Below are 16,935 nucleotides of genomic sequence, written 5' to 3'. Positions count from 1 at the left end.
GGAAAACAAATTGGAAGTATATGGGTATCGAAGGTGTACAGAGTTCTTAAACTCAATGAAAAATACTGTTAGAAAAACACACATCATATATAAGAATCTGTATTACTAAATTGGGTAATATCTTATCTTGTAATTAGGAATGAAGTACAACACTAAAAGTGAGATAAAAATAAGACAGCAGTACTCAGGCTGCTCCACAGAGACAGCGAACTTAAATTATACCCAAGAAAGTTTCTCTCATTTAATAATCTTGAAGATGTATCTCTGATTTCCAAAAGCAAATGAATATATTCATATGCAAAAGATAAAATAGAACATCTACAATGACCAATTTATTTTTACATGGTGTTCTGTACCTGCAGAGTTTGGTGTGGCTACAGCACAGTATATAAAGGGTACATACTGTAGCTCTCTTATCAGAGGTAATCTAGAGCCTTTATTCTTTTTATGATCTTTAGAGGAGGGGATGAAAATGAACAAATGACAACAAAGTGGAGTCTTAATGGCATTATCAGAGCAGAATAGCTGTTTCTATGTGATTTAGAGAACTCAATATTGTGTGTTAGAAAGAGCACTGGTTTTGAGTCAAACAGCCTGTGTTTGAGAATCTGGTTCTGCCATATATTGGTGATATGATTTGAGAAAGTTGTACAACATTTATAAGCCATAAGTTCTTCAACTCTAGAACAATTATAATAATATCTAACTTTTAAAGTCGTTGTGAGAGTTAAATGAGATACACAATAAATGTAAAGCATTTCTACCCTCCCAAGATGGGAGACTATAATATTGTTGAGACTGTTGGGCTAGTTTTTCCCCTTGTGAACCTTATATCCTTAGTGACTTGTGTTCAATTTTGCATTATTCTATTAACTCTCCTAATTTTCTGAAAGTTAGGAAGGACATGATTGTTCAATTATAAGGAGAAAATTTGAGGCATTTTTGATTTATATATATTTTTACAATACTATTGTTCCAAGAAGTTGAATGGCTATTTTCTGCACACTCTCTCATAGAGTGAAAATAAAGCTTATTGAAAAATATGTTGTTACTAGAAATGGTATTTATTTAACTATAATTTAATGAAATAGCTAGCAAAACAAACTAGAGGCACAGCAAAATTATGACTAATGCAGATTCTTGCAAAGCTACAATTACATTAATAATAATTAGTAATAGATAGCTTGAGTGTTAGGTAATTGCTACGGATGTCATTAACTTTGTAAAAAGACTTGATGTTCACATGAAAGAAGACAACCTTATTTTACTTGGGTTGATGAAAATGCTAAGTCAACAGTCTAGGCAAAGCAGAAAAGAGAAAAACTGAAAAAAAGAGGTGTTTGCTAATTTCTTTAACATCATTTAGGGATGGAGTTAGATATTAAACTTGAAGATAGTGTTAGTAAAAAGACAGCAATACTTTTACTGAATGTTGTTCTGTTCCCCAAATTTCCATAATTCTCAAAATTTTTCTACAACATATCTTAATAAAACGTCAACAAGCATATATTTTTATTAAAAAGAAATCATAACACTTGCATAATCGAGTTTTGATTTTTGTTGTTGTTGTTGTTGTTACTGATGAACTTTTAAAATGTCTTACTTTTGGGAGGTGGCCAAGATGGCAGAGTAAGAATACCCTGAATTCAACTCCTCTCACTGGCACGCCTGAATTACAGCTATCATTACATTACATTATTATTACAACTGAGCAACTGTCTATGAGAACAAGCTGAAGACTAGCATAAAAGATTTTCCACAACTAGACATGAAGAAGGAATCATAACAAGATGGGTAGGAGGGGCATAATCACGACCTGCACCCCCAGGTTGCCAACCCACAAATGGGAGGAATATCACAATTGCAGAAGTTCTCCTCAAGGATTGAGGGGTCCAGGCCCCATATTGAGCTCCCCAGCCTGGGGTTCCTTCCCTGGGAAGATGTGGCCCTAGAATGTCTGGCTTTAAAAATGAGAGGGGTTTATGTTTGGGAGAGCTGATGGCTATAGGAAACAGAGACTCTGCAATTAAAGGGCATGTGCAAAATCTCACTTGCTCCCAGTCCCAGCTCAGAGGCAGTAGTTTGAAAGGCTCCTGGTCAGATGTGCTTGCTAAAGTTGGAGAGCCTCTGGAAGACTCAGGTGTCAATTAGGACTGCCCTAGGTGACAGAGATGCTGGCAGCAATAATTTTGGGAAGATCCTTCTACTGGGATAATACCAACACTAGAGAGTACCATTTTGGAATCCTGCCTCTAGCCTGTTAGCCCTGGGGACCTAGCCCTGCCCACAAGTAGGTCTGCACCAGGCCCATGCCCCCAGCCCAAGGCTGCAAAGACAGCATTGCAGAGACATGGCCCCACCCTCCAGTAGGCTGGCACCAGCACCAAATCCCTCTGGGCTGAGAAAACTGCTATGTGGAAACCTGGCCCATCAACCAGTGGGCTAGCAGAAGCCCTGCACTGCCCACACTGGGCTGCTCACCAACTGCATGGGATGCTACAATGCCCTCCAGCATGCCTGCAGCCACTGCAAAAGCCACAACTTTGCAGCCAAATGGGCCAGGGGCCAGCCCAACTTACCAATTTGCCCACAGTAGTCAGCCCTGCCACAACAGAAAGGCAGACACAGCCCACACAGGGGACACCTCCAAAACATATAGTTCTGCTGACCAGAGGGAAGCATGCTGCTGGGCCCTGTAGGACTTCTCCTACATAAGGCCACTTCTCCAGGATTAGGAAACATAACCAACCTACCTAACACATAGGAATAAACATAGAAAATTGGGCAAAGCGAGGAGACAGACAAATATGTTCTAAATGAAGGAACAAGAACATAACCTCAGAAAAAGAACTAAATGAAGTGAAGGTGACCAACCAACCAAATAAAGTGCTCAAGGTAATGATCATAAGATGCTCACCAAACTCAGGGAAAGAATAGGTGAACACACTGAGACTTTCAACAAAGCATAATGAAATGTAAAGAAGAACCAAACAGAGATGAAGAATACAATAATCAAAATTTAAAAATACACTAGAAGGAATCAACAGTAGATTAGATGATACAGAGGAACAGATCAGCAACTGAAACACAGAATAGTGGAAATCATTCAAGCTGAACAGAAAAAGAAAAAAAAATTAAATAATGGTAGTTTAAGAGACATTTGGGTCAACATCAAGCATACTAACATTACATTATAAGAGTCCTAAAAGGAGAAGAGAGAAAGAAAGAGGCAGAGAACTTATTTGAAGAAATAATAGCTGAAAACTCCCCTATCTGGGTAAGGAAACAGACATCCAGGTCCAGGAACCACAGAGAGTACTAAACAAGATGAATCCAAAGAGCTGCACACTAAGACACATTATAATTACAATGGAAAATATGAAAGATAAAGAGAGAATCTTAAAAGCAGCAAGATAAAGCCAACAGTTATGTACAAGGGAACTCCCATAAGACTAACAGCTGACTTTTCAGCAGAGACTCTGCAACCCAAAAGGGAGCAGTTTTACAAGAAATGTTAAAGGGACTTCTCTAACAGGGCACAACTAGGAATATGAAAATTATGAAAAGAAAAAAATGTCACTGGTAAAGGCAAACATACAGTAAAGACAGTAGATCAACCACTTGTAAAGTTAGTAGAAAGGTTAAAAAACAAAAGTAGCAAATTCAACTATATTGACAATAAGTAGTTAAGGAATACACAAAACAAAATGTGTAAAATATGTAGTTAGAAACATTAAATATGGTGGGGAGTAAAAATTTAGAGTGGTTAGAATGCTTTCAAACTTAAGAGTTCATCAACTTAAGATAATCATATATACATATGATATGAATCTCATGGTAACCACAAATCAAAAACCTAAAATACATACACACATAAAAAAAGAAAAAGGAATCCAAACATAACACTAAAGATAGTCATCAAATCACAAAGGAAGAGAGCAAAAGAAGAATAAAGAAAAAAAAACTGCAAAACAACCCCCAAACAATTAAGAAAATGGCAACAAGTACATACCTACCAATAATTAAATGTAAATAAGGTATTTGCTCCAATCAAAAGACATAGAGTGGCTGAATGAATAAAAAAGCAAGGCCCACCTATATGCTGCCTACTACAGACTCACTTCAGATCTAAAGACACACAGAGTGAAAGTTAGGAGATAGAAAAAGGTATTCTATGCAAATGGAAATGAAAAGAAAGCTGGGGTAGCAATACTTATATCACACAAAATAGATTTAAAAAAAGATGTAACGAGAGACAAAGAAGAATATTACATAATGATAAAGGGATCAATCCAACAAAAAGGTACACAATTGTAAATATATATGCACCCTACATAGGAGCACCTAAATACATATAGCAAATATTAATAAAATAAAAAGAGAAATTGACACTAACACAATAGTAATGGGGAATTTTAACACCCCAATTACATCAATTGACAGATTATCCATTATCTAGATAGAAAATCAAAAAGAAAACACTGGCCTTAAATGACACATTAGAGCGCATGTAATTAACAAATATATATAGTACATTCCATTCAAAAGCAGCAGAATGTGCATTCTTTTCAAGTGCATATGAAATATTCTCCAGGGTAGATCACATGCTAGTCCATAAAACAAGTCTCAATAAATTTAAGAAGGTAGAAATCATATCAAGTATCTTTTATGACCACTACTTATGAGACTAGAAATCAACTACAAGAAAAAAAAAATCCTGGAAAAACCACAAACACGTGGAGTCTAAACAACATGCTATTAAGCAACCAATGGATCATGGAAGAAATCAAAAAAGAAATTAAAAAATGTCTGAAGACAAATGAAAATGGAAACACAATGATCAAAAATCTAAGGGGCACAGCAAAAGTAGTTCTAAGAGAAAAGTTCTTAGCAATATAAACCTACCTCAGGACACTAGAAAAAACTCAAGTAAACAATCTAACCTTACACCTAAAGGAAATAGACATAGAAGAACAAACAAAATGCAAAGTTAGTAGAAGGAAAGAAATAATAAAGAGCAGAACAGAAATAAATAAAATAGAGACTAAAATAACAATAGCAAAGATTAATAAGACTCAGAGCTGGTTCCTTGAAAAGGTAAACAAAATTGATGAGCCCTTAGTCTGACTCATCAAGAAAGAGAGAGGGTCTAAATAAATAAAATCAAAAATGAAAGAGGAGATGTTACAACCAATACCATAGAAATACAAAGGATTCTAAGAAATTACTACAACAATTATATGCAAATAAAATGGACAATCCAGACGATATGGATAAATTCCTAGAAATATGCAATCTCCAAAGACTGAATCATGAAAAAATAGAAAACATGAACTGATAGATTACCAGTAATGAAATTGAATCAGTAATTTTAAAAACATAAAAAAAAAAAACTCCCAACAGTCGAAAGTCCAGGATCAGACAGCTTCACAGGTGAATTTTACCAAAAATTTAAAGAAGAGTCAACACCTATCCTTCACAAACTATTCCAGAAGATTGAAGAGGAAGGAATGCATCCAAACTCATTCTGTGAGGCAGGCATTACCTTGATACAAAAACCAGACAAAGACACCACAAAAAAGAAAATTACAGGTCAGTATCACTGATGAACTTAGATGTAGAAATCCTCTACAAAATGTTAGCAAATCAAATTCAGCAATGCATTAAAAGGATCAAACACCAGGATGGAGTGGGAATTATCCCAGGGATGCAAGAATGGTCAATGTATGCAAATCAATCAGTGTAATACACCACATTAACAAATTGAAGAATAAAAATCATATGACCATCTCAATAGATGCGGAAAAACTTTTGACAAAATTCAATGTCCAGATATGACAAAAACTCTGAACAAACTGGGTATAGAGGGTATATATCTCAATATAATAAAGGTCATATATGACAAACCCACAGCCAACACCATACTACATTGAAAAGCTGAAAGCATTTCCTCTAAGATCAGGAACAAGACAAGGATGCCCATTCCCCTTACTTTTATAAAACATAATATTGGAAGCCCTAGCCACAGCAACAAGACAAGAAAATTAAATAAAAGATTCCAAATTGGAAATGAAGACATAAAACAGTTATTATTTGCAGATGACATGATACTATATATAGAAAATCCTAAAGATACTACCAAAAAACTATTAGAACCCATCAACAAATTTGGTAAATTTTCAGGATACAAAATTAATATACAGAAATCTGTTGCATTTTTATACACTAATAACAGACAATCAGAAAGAGAAATAAAGAAAACAATCACATTTACTGTTGCATCAGAAAAAATAAAATACTTAGGAAGAAATCTAACCAAAGCGATAAAAGACTTGTACTCTGAAAACTACAAGATATTGATAAAAGAAATTGAAGTTGACACAAACAAATGGAAAAAATATATCATGCTCATGGATTGGAAGAATTATAATTGTATAAATGACCATACTACCCAAGGCAACCTACAGATTCAATGCACTCCCCACCAAAATACCAAAGGTATTTTCCACAGATCTAGAACAAATAACTCTAATATTTGTACAGAAATACGAAAAAACCCCAAATATCCAAAGAAAGAACAAAACTGAAATGTCTCACACTCCCTGATTTCAAACTATATTACAAAGCTACAGTAATTAAAACAGTGTTGGACTGGCATAAAGACAGACACATAGGTAAATGGAACAGAATAGAGAGGCTAGAACCAAACCCACACTCATATTTTCAGTTACTCTATGACAAAGGAGACAAAAATATACAACCTCTTCAATAAATAGTGTTGGGAAAACCAGACATCTATATGCAACAAAATCAAACTAGGCTACTTTCTTACACCATATACAAAAATAAACTCAAAACAGTAAAGACTTAAATGTAAGACCTGAAACCATAAAATTCCTAGAAGGAAACATAAGCAGGATGATCTTTGACCTTGGTCTTAGTAATATTCTTTTGAATATGTCACCTCAGGCAAGGGAAACAAAAGCAAAAATAAACACATGGAACTACATCAAGCTAAAAAGCTTTGACACAGTGAAGGAACCTACAACAAAATGAAAAAGCAGCCTACTAAATGGGAGAAGATATTTGCCAACAGCATATCTGATAATGGATTACTATACAAAATATAAAGAACTTATATAACTTAAAATGAAAAAAAATAACCTGATTAAAAAATTGCAGAGGACCTGAATAGACATTTTTCCAAATAACACAAATAGATGGCCAAGAAATACACAAATAAATGCTCATCATCACTCATTATTGGGAAAATGCAAAACAAAACTACAATGAGATATCACCTCACAAATGTCAGAGTGGCTACCGTAAAAAGGAGAACAAATAACAACTGTTGGAGAGCATGTGGGAAAAGGAAACCCTTGTGCACTGTTGATGGGATTGTAATTTGGTGCAGCCACTAAGAAAAACAGTATGGAGGTTTCTCAAAAAATTAAAAATAGAACTGTCATTTGATCCAGCAATTTCACTTCTGGGTACATACCCAAAGAAAACAAAAGCATAGTTTGAAATGATATATGCATTCCAATGATCATTACAGCATTATTTACAATAGATAAGATATACAAGCAACCTATGTGCCCATCAATAGACAAATGGATAAAGAAAATGGGGGATATATCTATATTTTTATATCTATATCTATATCTACCCAATAGAATATTACTCAGCCATAAAAAATGAAATCTTTCAATTTGTGACAACATGGATGGACCTAGAGGGTATTATGATAAGTACAATAAGTCAGAGAAAGACAAATACCATATAATCTCATTTATGTGTGGAATCTTAAAAACAAACAAACAAGCAAATTAAACAAAACAAAAACAGAGTCATAGATATAGAGAACAAAAAGGTAATTGCCAGAGAAGAGAGTGGTGGGAGGGGGTGAAATAGTTGAAAGTGATTAAGAGGTACAAATCTCCAGTTATAAAATAAATAAGCCATGGGGATGTAATCTACAACATAAGGAATATGATCAATAATACTGTAATAACTTTGTATGGGGACCAATGGTTACTAGACTTATCATGGTGATTGTTTCATAATGTATGAAAATGTCAAATCACTAGGTAGTACACCTGAAACTAACATAATATTGTACATCAATTATATTTCAATACATACATACATATATAAATAAATGTCTTACTTTTGAAAAGTACACAAAAGAACTGATATCACTGAAAAGAGAGGAATAAAGGCACTCCAGGATGGCATCCCTCTACACAGTAAGTAATGAGTTGGCAAAAACTGTTAGAATCATCTTCTTCAGAACACTGGAATCAAAAAACTTACAAAAGACAGGGGAAAGCTTGATGAAGAAAGAGCTGTTGCTTTGCTATGAAAGAGTGCTGTGATATTTAAATTTCCCAATTACCATCTTCCACACACCAGATCAGTGGTGACAGATGATGGCTGCCTTCATTCATGGTGCAGCTTGTTAGTATGAGAGGGAGCAATATATGTTTCATTCTCAAACAATTGTAGCTGTGATTTCAGCCTGTCTGGTAGCTCCCTAATGGACTGCTACAAGAACTTTCCTTTACTTTGTCCAACTTGGAGCATTCCCATGGCTGGACAGCTTCCCAGACAGCTTTTTCTAAAATTACTTAATGGCACAAGTATGGTCTACAGCAGCCTGGGTCAAGGGACAACAGTTTGGACAAGCAATAGACGAGACAAAAGCCTGATAAGGAAGAGGTTGTAAAGGAGATACATGAGTGAAATAAGGACCTTTGAAACTCCCACATATGCTCGGGAATCCAAAAGGCTACATGCAGGGGCAGTGATGAAATCAAAAGGGAAATTTAAAAAATCTCAAAGCAAATGAAAATGGAAACACAGCATACTAAAACCTATGGGATGCTTCAAAAACAGTTCTGAGAGGGAAGTTTATAGTGATAAATGCATATATTAAGAAATTAGAAAGATCTTAAGTGAACAACCTAAATTTATACCTCAATAAACTAGGAAAAGAAGAACAAATTAAGCCCAAAGTTAGCAGGAGGAAGGAAATAATAAAGTTCAGAGTGGAAGTGAATGACATGGTGACAAGGACATCAATAGAATATAACAAGGAAGCTAAGATCTAGGTTTTTTAGAGATTAACAAATTTGGCCAACTTTTAGCTAGAATAATGAAGAACAAGAGAGAAGATTCAAATAAAATCAGAAATGAAACAGGAAGTACTACAACCGATACTATAGATATATGTAGCATCATAAGAGACTACCATGAAAAATCATATGATAAATTAGATAACCTAGAATAAATGGATAAATTACTAGAAACTACCTACCAAGACTAAATGAGGAAGAAATAGAAAATATAAATAGACCAAGAACAAGTAATCAAAAACCTTCCAAACAGAAAACTCAAGGATTAGATGGCTTCACTGGTGAATTCTACCAAACATTTAAAGAAGAATTCATGCCAATCCTTCTCAAATGCTTCCAAAATTCTGAAGAAAATGGAACATTTCAAACTCATTTTATAAGGTCAGAATTACCCTGATACCAAAACTAGGTAAGAGCACTACAATGAAAGAAAACTATAAACCAATATCCCAGATGAATGAAGATGCAAAAATTCTCAACAAAATATTAGCAAATGAACTGAAGAACACATTAAAAAGATTACACACTATGACCAAGTGGGATTTATCCCTGGGATACAAGGATAGAAATCAATAAATGTGGTACATCACATCAATAGAATGAAAAATAAAAATCACATGTTCATCTCAAAAGATGCAGAATTATCATTTGACCAAATATAGCATACTTTCATAATAAAAACTTTCAACAAATTGTTTATAGAAGGAACATACCTCAATGTAATGATGACAAACCCACATCAAACATTATACTCAAGAGTGAAAAATTGAAAGCTTTTCCTCTAAGATTAGGAACAAGACAAGGATGCCCATTCTCACCACTCTTATTTAGTATAGTAATGGAAGTATAGCTAGAAATATTAGGCAAGACAAAGAAATAAAATGCATCCAAATTGGAAAGAAAGAAGTAAAATGATCATTATTTTACTGATTGATATGATATGATTTTATATCGAGAAATTCCCAAAGATTCAATGAAAAAACTCTTGATACTAATCAACAAATTCAGGATATAAGATTTCCAACATTCTATCGCACAGTGTTGCTCTATATCATCTCCCTGAGTGATCATATTCATGCCCATGGTGTCAGTTATTATCATCTATTTGCAGAAGACCCTCACATTTGTACTCTCATACAAACTTCTTTTTTGAGCATGAGACCCATGTGGCCAAATAAATAAATAAGGATCAACGTAGAGAAATCAGTTGCATTTCTGTACACTAACAATGAAACATCTGAAAAAAGAAAGAAAACTATGCTAGTCACAAGAGCATAAAAAGCAAAAAAATACCTAGGAACAAATTTAACCAAGGAAATGAAATATCTGTACAACAAAAGCTACTAGACTTTGTTGAAAGCAATCTAAACAAACCACGTAAATGGAAAGACATTCCATATTTATGGATCAGAAGAATTACCATTGTTAAAATGTCCATACTATCCAAAGCCATCTATAGATTCAATGCAATCCCTATCAAAATTCCAATGGTATTTTTCACAGAAATAGAAAAAACAATCCTAAAATTTGTATGGAGCCAAAAAAAGGCCCTGGATAGCCAAAGCAATCATAAGAAGGAAGAACAAAGCCAGAGGCATCACACTTCCCGATTTCAAACTATATTACAAAGCTACAGTAATTAAAACAACATGGTACTGCCATAGAAATAGGCACATACAGGAACTGAGCAGAATAAAGAGCCCAGACTTAAACCCACTGCATAGAGTCAACTAATATTCAATAAAGGAGCCAAAATCACATACAGAAAAAATAAACTGGACCCCTATCTTACACCACTTACAAAAATTAACAAGAAATAGATCAAAGAATTGAACATAAGATGTGGTACCATAAAACTCCTAGAAGAAGACATGGGGAAAATCTCCTTGATATTGATCTTAGCAATGATTTTTGGATATGATACCAAAAGCACAAGCAACAAAAGCAAATCAACAAGTGGGACTACATCAAACTTGAGAGCTTCTGCACAGCAAAAGAAACAGTCAACAAAATGAAAAGGAAACCTACAGAGTGGGAGAAAAGTTTTGCAAGCCATATATTGGATAATAGGTTAGTATCTAAAATATATAAAGAATGCATACAACTAATTAAAAAATCTGATTTAAAACTGAGCAGAAGATCAGAATAGACATTTTTCTAAAGAAGACATCCAAATGGCCAGCAGGTACATGAAAAAATGCTCAACATCACTAATCAACAGGGAAATCAAATCCAAACCGCAATGAAATATCACCTCACACCTGTCAGAATTGCTACTGTCAAAAGACAGGAAATAACAAGTATTGGAGGGGATGTGGAGAAAAAGGAACCCTCCTGCACTGTTAGTGGGACTGTAAATTGTTGTATCACTATTGAAAGCAGTATGGAGGTTCCTCAAAAAATTAAAAGTAGAACTATCATATGACCTAGAAATTTCACTTCTTTATATAAACCCAAAGAAATGAATATGGGATATTCCCATGTTTATTGCAGCATTATTCACAATAGCCAAGATATGGAAACAACCTAAGTGTCCCTAAATGGATGAATGGATAAATAAGATGTAAGAGAGATAGATAGATATCATATTATTCACCCATGAGAAAGAAGGAAATCCTGCCATTTGCCACAATATGGATGGACCTTGAGGACACTATGCAAAGTGAAATAAGTCAGACATAGAAAGACAAATACTGTGTGATACAACTTATACGCGGAATCTAAAAAAAAAAAGCTGAACTCATAAAATAGTAATTATCAGGGACTTGGGGGTGGGGGAATAGAAGAAATGTTGTTTAAGGGTACAAACTTCCAACTAGTAGATAAATAAGTCTTGGGGAGCTAATGCACAGGATAGTGATTATAGACTATAATATTGTAATATAAACATCAAACTTACTATGATACTAGATCTTAATTATTCCCACTACAAAAAGGAAAGTTATGTGATGTGATAGCAGTGCTGGCTAATACTACAATAACAATCATATTGAGAAAATTCAACACCCATTCATGACAAAAACTCTCAACAAAGTTGGTATAGAGGGAACAATCCCAACATAATAAAGGACATTTTTTTACAAGCCCACAGATAACATCATACTCAGTGGTGAAAAGTTCTAAGCATTTCCTCTAAATTCAGGAACAAGACAACAATACCCACTCTCACCACTTCCATTTAACATAGTATTGGAATTCCTCAACACAGAAATCAGATAAGAAAAAGAAATAAAAGGCATCCAAATTGGATGGGAAGAAGTAAAACTGTCACTATTTGAAGATGACATGATACTACATATAGAAAACTCTAAAGTCTCCACCAAAAAACCTTTGGAACTAATAAATAAACTCAGTAGAGTTTCAGGATACAAGATTAATATACAGAAATCTCTTGCTTTTCTATACACTAATAATGAACTATCAGAAAGTGAAAGCAAAAAAAAATACCATTTTAAATTGCATCAAAAAGAATAAAATACCTAGGAATAAACTAAGGAGGTGAAAGACATATACTGTGAAAACTATGAAACACAGATGAAGGAAACTGAGGATGACACAAAGAAATAGAAAGATATCCTATGTTCATGGATTGGAAGAATTAATATAATATGGCCATACTACACAAAGCAATCTACAGATTTAATGCAATCCATATCAAAATATCCATGACATTTTTTACAGAACTAGAACAAGGAATCCTAAAATTTATGTGGAACTGTGGTTATTAGCTATTGACCCTGAGTTGCCAAAGCAATCTTAAGAAGAAAGAACAAAGTTGGAGGTGTCATGCTCCCTGACTTCAGAATATACTACAAAGTTGCAGTAATCAAAACAGCATTGTTCTGGCACAAAAAACAGACGCATAGACCAATGGAATAGAATAGAGAGCCCAGAAATAAACTCATACACCTGGTCAATTAATCTATGACAAAGAAAGCAAGAAAATGCAATAGAGAAAAGTCTCTTCAATAAGAGGTCCTGGGAAACCTAGACCACTACATGTAAAACAATGAGATTAGAACATTCCCTCACACCATATACAAAAACAAAAACAAGCAAACAAACAAAAAACCAACAACAACAACAAAAAAAACAAGAGATGGATTAAAGACCTAAATGGAACTGTAAAACTCTCAGATGAGAACATAGGCATAATGCTCTGACATAAATTGTTGCAATATTTTTTTGGATCTGTCTCCTAAGGCAAAAGAAATAAAAGCAAAAATAAAAAAAAATGGAACCTAATTAAACTTTTGCACAGCACAGGAAACCATCGACAAAACCAAGAGACAACCTACTAAATGGGAGAAAATATTTACAAATGATATGACCCACAAGGAGTTAATATCCAAAATATATAAACAGCTCATGCAACTCAGTATAAAAAAAAAACAATCAAAAAATGGGCAGAAGGCCTAATAGACATTTTTCAAAGAAGACATACAGATGGCTCACAGACATATGAAAAGACACTGAACATTGCTAGTTATTAGAGAAATGCAAATCAAAGTAACAATGAGCTATCACCTCACACTTGTTAGAATGACTATCATCAAAAAGTCTACAAATAAACAATGTTGTCGAAGATGTGGAGAAAAGGGATCTCTTGTGTACTGCTGGTGGGAATGTAAGTTAGTGCAGTCACTATGGAAAACACTATGGAGTTTCCTCAGAAAACTAAAAATAGAACTACCATATGATGTGGCAATTCCACTCCTGGGTATATATCTGGAAAAAAATGAAAACCTTAATTCAAAAAGATGCATGCACCCCAATGTACATAGCAGTACTATTTACAATAGCCAAGATCTGGAAGCAACCCAAGTTTCCATCAGCAGATGAATAATGAATAAATGCTATATACATACAATGGAATATTTTTAAAAAGAATGAAATTCTGCCATTTGCAGCCCTGTGGATGGACCTAGACAATATTATGCTTAGTAAAACAAGTCAAATAGAGAAAGACAAATACTGTATGATACCACTTATATGTAGAATCTAAAAAGTAAAACAAACAAATGTATATTGCAAAGTAGAAACAGAGGCACAGATATATAGAACAAACTAGTGGTTACCAGTGAGGAGAGGGAAGGGGGTGGGGCAAGATAGTGGTATGGGATTAAGAGATACAAAATACTGTGTATAAATTAGATAAGCAAGATGGATATATCATACAGTATGGGGAACTATGACCATTATTTTGTAATAACTTTGAATGAAGTACAATCTATAAAAATACTGAATCACTATGCTGTACTCCTGAAACCACCATAACATTGTAAATCAACTATACTTTAATTAAAAATATTAATTTCTCAATAATTTATTTTAATTTTATTTTGCAATATTTGTCTGAGATACCTTGGAAATGTAAAAAAAACAAAGGTTATTCCCCATTGTATTAAATATTTATATGTTTTCCTACAATAAATTATAGATAAAAATTTTGCATCTATTTCTGAACTTTTTTCCTTTTTTTAGCTGTTCATTTGTTCATGAGTCAGTATCACATTGTTTCTCCAAAGTTGTCTTCTGTGATTTTAACTCTTCTACTGTTTATTTGGTTATTTTCCTTTTGTTATTTCTAATTTTGCATTTTCATGCTTGCTCATTTTTTTCTTGATTAGGTTGTCTTGGGTTTCATATATTTTATTTTTATTATTATAGGTACTATTTTTCTGTTTTGAGCTCACTATTTTATGTTTTTATTAAATCTGTTCTCCTTTCCTTCTCCTTATTTCCTACAGCTTTTATAACAAGTTACCTCAAACATAGTGACCCAGAAAAATACAAATATATTATCTTACAGTTTTGTTGGTCAGAAGTATGACATGGATCTCATTAGACAAAAATCAGGTCTCAGAAGGTATGGATTCCTTTCTCAAGGCTAGGGGAAAATAAATTTCCTTGGCTTTTTTTAGCTTCTAGAAGCTGCCTACATTTCTTGGCTCATTCCCCTTTCCTCTGCATTTAAAGCCAGAAATAGGAGGTTGAGTGCTTCTCTTTTCACCTTGATCTAACCCCTTCTGTCTTATTCCACTTTAAGGACCTTGTTATTACACTGGCCTATCTGTATAATCCAGGATAATCTCTCCATTTTAAGGTTAGCTAATTATCAATTTTAATTCTATCTGCAACCTTAATTCTTCTTTGCCATGTAATAAAACATATTTAGAGGTTTTGGGGATTGAGACCCGGACATTTTTGAGAGGTCATTATTCTGCCTACCATACATATATATACACATACATAATACATATGTATGTCTGTGTGTGTATATAAAATCTATTATCCTTATCTATCAGTCTATCATCTTCTCGATGATTTATGGCTTGCCTTTTCACTTTTTGATTTCTTTTCTTGAAAAGTTTTTAATTTTGAGGAAGTCCAGCATAACATTTAAAAAATCTTGTGATTAGTACCTTTTGTGTACTGTTTAAGAAATCTATGCCTTTTCTAAGATCATCAATATATACTATAATGTTCTCTTCTGGAAAGTTTTTCTTGTTTTGGCTTCCACATTTATGGTTATGATCCATTTGACATTATTTCTGTGTATACTATAAAGTATTCATAGGAATACCCAGCTTCTCCAGCACCAATTACTGAAAAACCTACATTCTCTGTTGAATTACCATGGCCCTTTTGTCTAAAATCAAGAGACTATATGTGAATGTATTTATTTTGGACTCTTTTCTATTTAATTGATCTATTAGACTATAATAATGAAAACACAACTCTGTCTTAATTGCTACAACATTTTATAAAATCTTGAAATTTATTTATTTATTTATTTATTTTTAACATCTTTATTGGAGTATAATTGCTTTACAATGGTGTGTTAGTTTCTGCTTTATAACAAAGTGAATCAGTTATACATATACATATTTTCCCATATCTCTTCCCTCTTGCATCTCCCTCCCTCCCACCCTCCCAATCCCACCCCTCTAGGTGGTCACAAAGCACTGAGCTGATCTCCCTGTGCTATGCGGCTGCTTCTCACTAGCTATCTATTTTACGTTTGGTAGTGTATATATATATGCCCATGCCACTCTCTCACTTTGTCCCAGCTTACCCTTCCCCCTCCCCATATCCTCAAGTCCATTCTCTAGTAGGTCTGTGTCTTTATTCCCATCTTGCCCCTAGGTTATTCATGACCATTTTTTTTTTTAGATTCCATATATATGTGTTATCATATGGTATTTTGTTTTTCTCTTTCTGACTTACTTCACTCTGTATGACAGACTCTAGGTCCATCCACCTCAGTACAAATAACTCAATTTCATTTCTTTTTATGGCTGAGTAATATTCCATTGTATATATGTGCCACATCTTCTTTATCCATTCATCTGATGATGGACACTTAGGTTGCTTCCATGTCTTGGCTATTGTAAATAGTGCTGCAATGAACATTTTGGTACATGACTCTTTTTGAATTATGGTTTTCTCAGGGTATATGCCCAGTAGTGGGATTGCTGGGTCGTATGGTAGTTCTATTTTTAGTTTTTTAAGGAACCTCCATACTGTTCTCCAAAACTCTTGAAATTTAATAGGGTAAGTCCTCCATCTTTATCCTTATTCTTCCATATTGTCTTGACTATAGTAGTAATTTTGCATTTCCACATTTTCATATAAATTTTATAATCAGCTTGTCAATTTTTACAAAAAAAGTTGATTAGATTTTTATTGGGATTGATTTGAATTGGGGGGAAATTGACAATATGGAGTTTTGATAATATGGAGTTTTCTTATCCAAAAACCTAGTATATTCTCTCCATTTATTTGGATCTTATGT

This window comes from Balaenoptera borealis, assembly GCF_965194805.1.
Source record: "Balaenoptera borealis genome assembly, chromosome: X".
NCBI classification, from domain to species: Eukaryota; Metazoa; Chordata; class Mammalia; order Artiodactyla; family Balaenopteridae; genus Balaenoptera; species Balaenoptera borealis.
The sequence above is the reverse complement of the archived record's forward strand: the minus strand, read 5'-3'. Positions refer to the sequence as shown.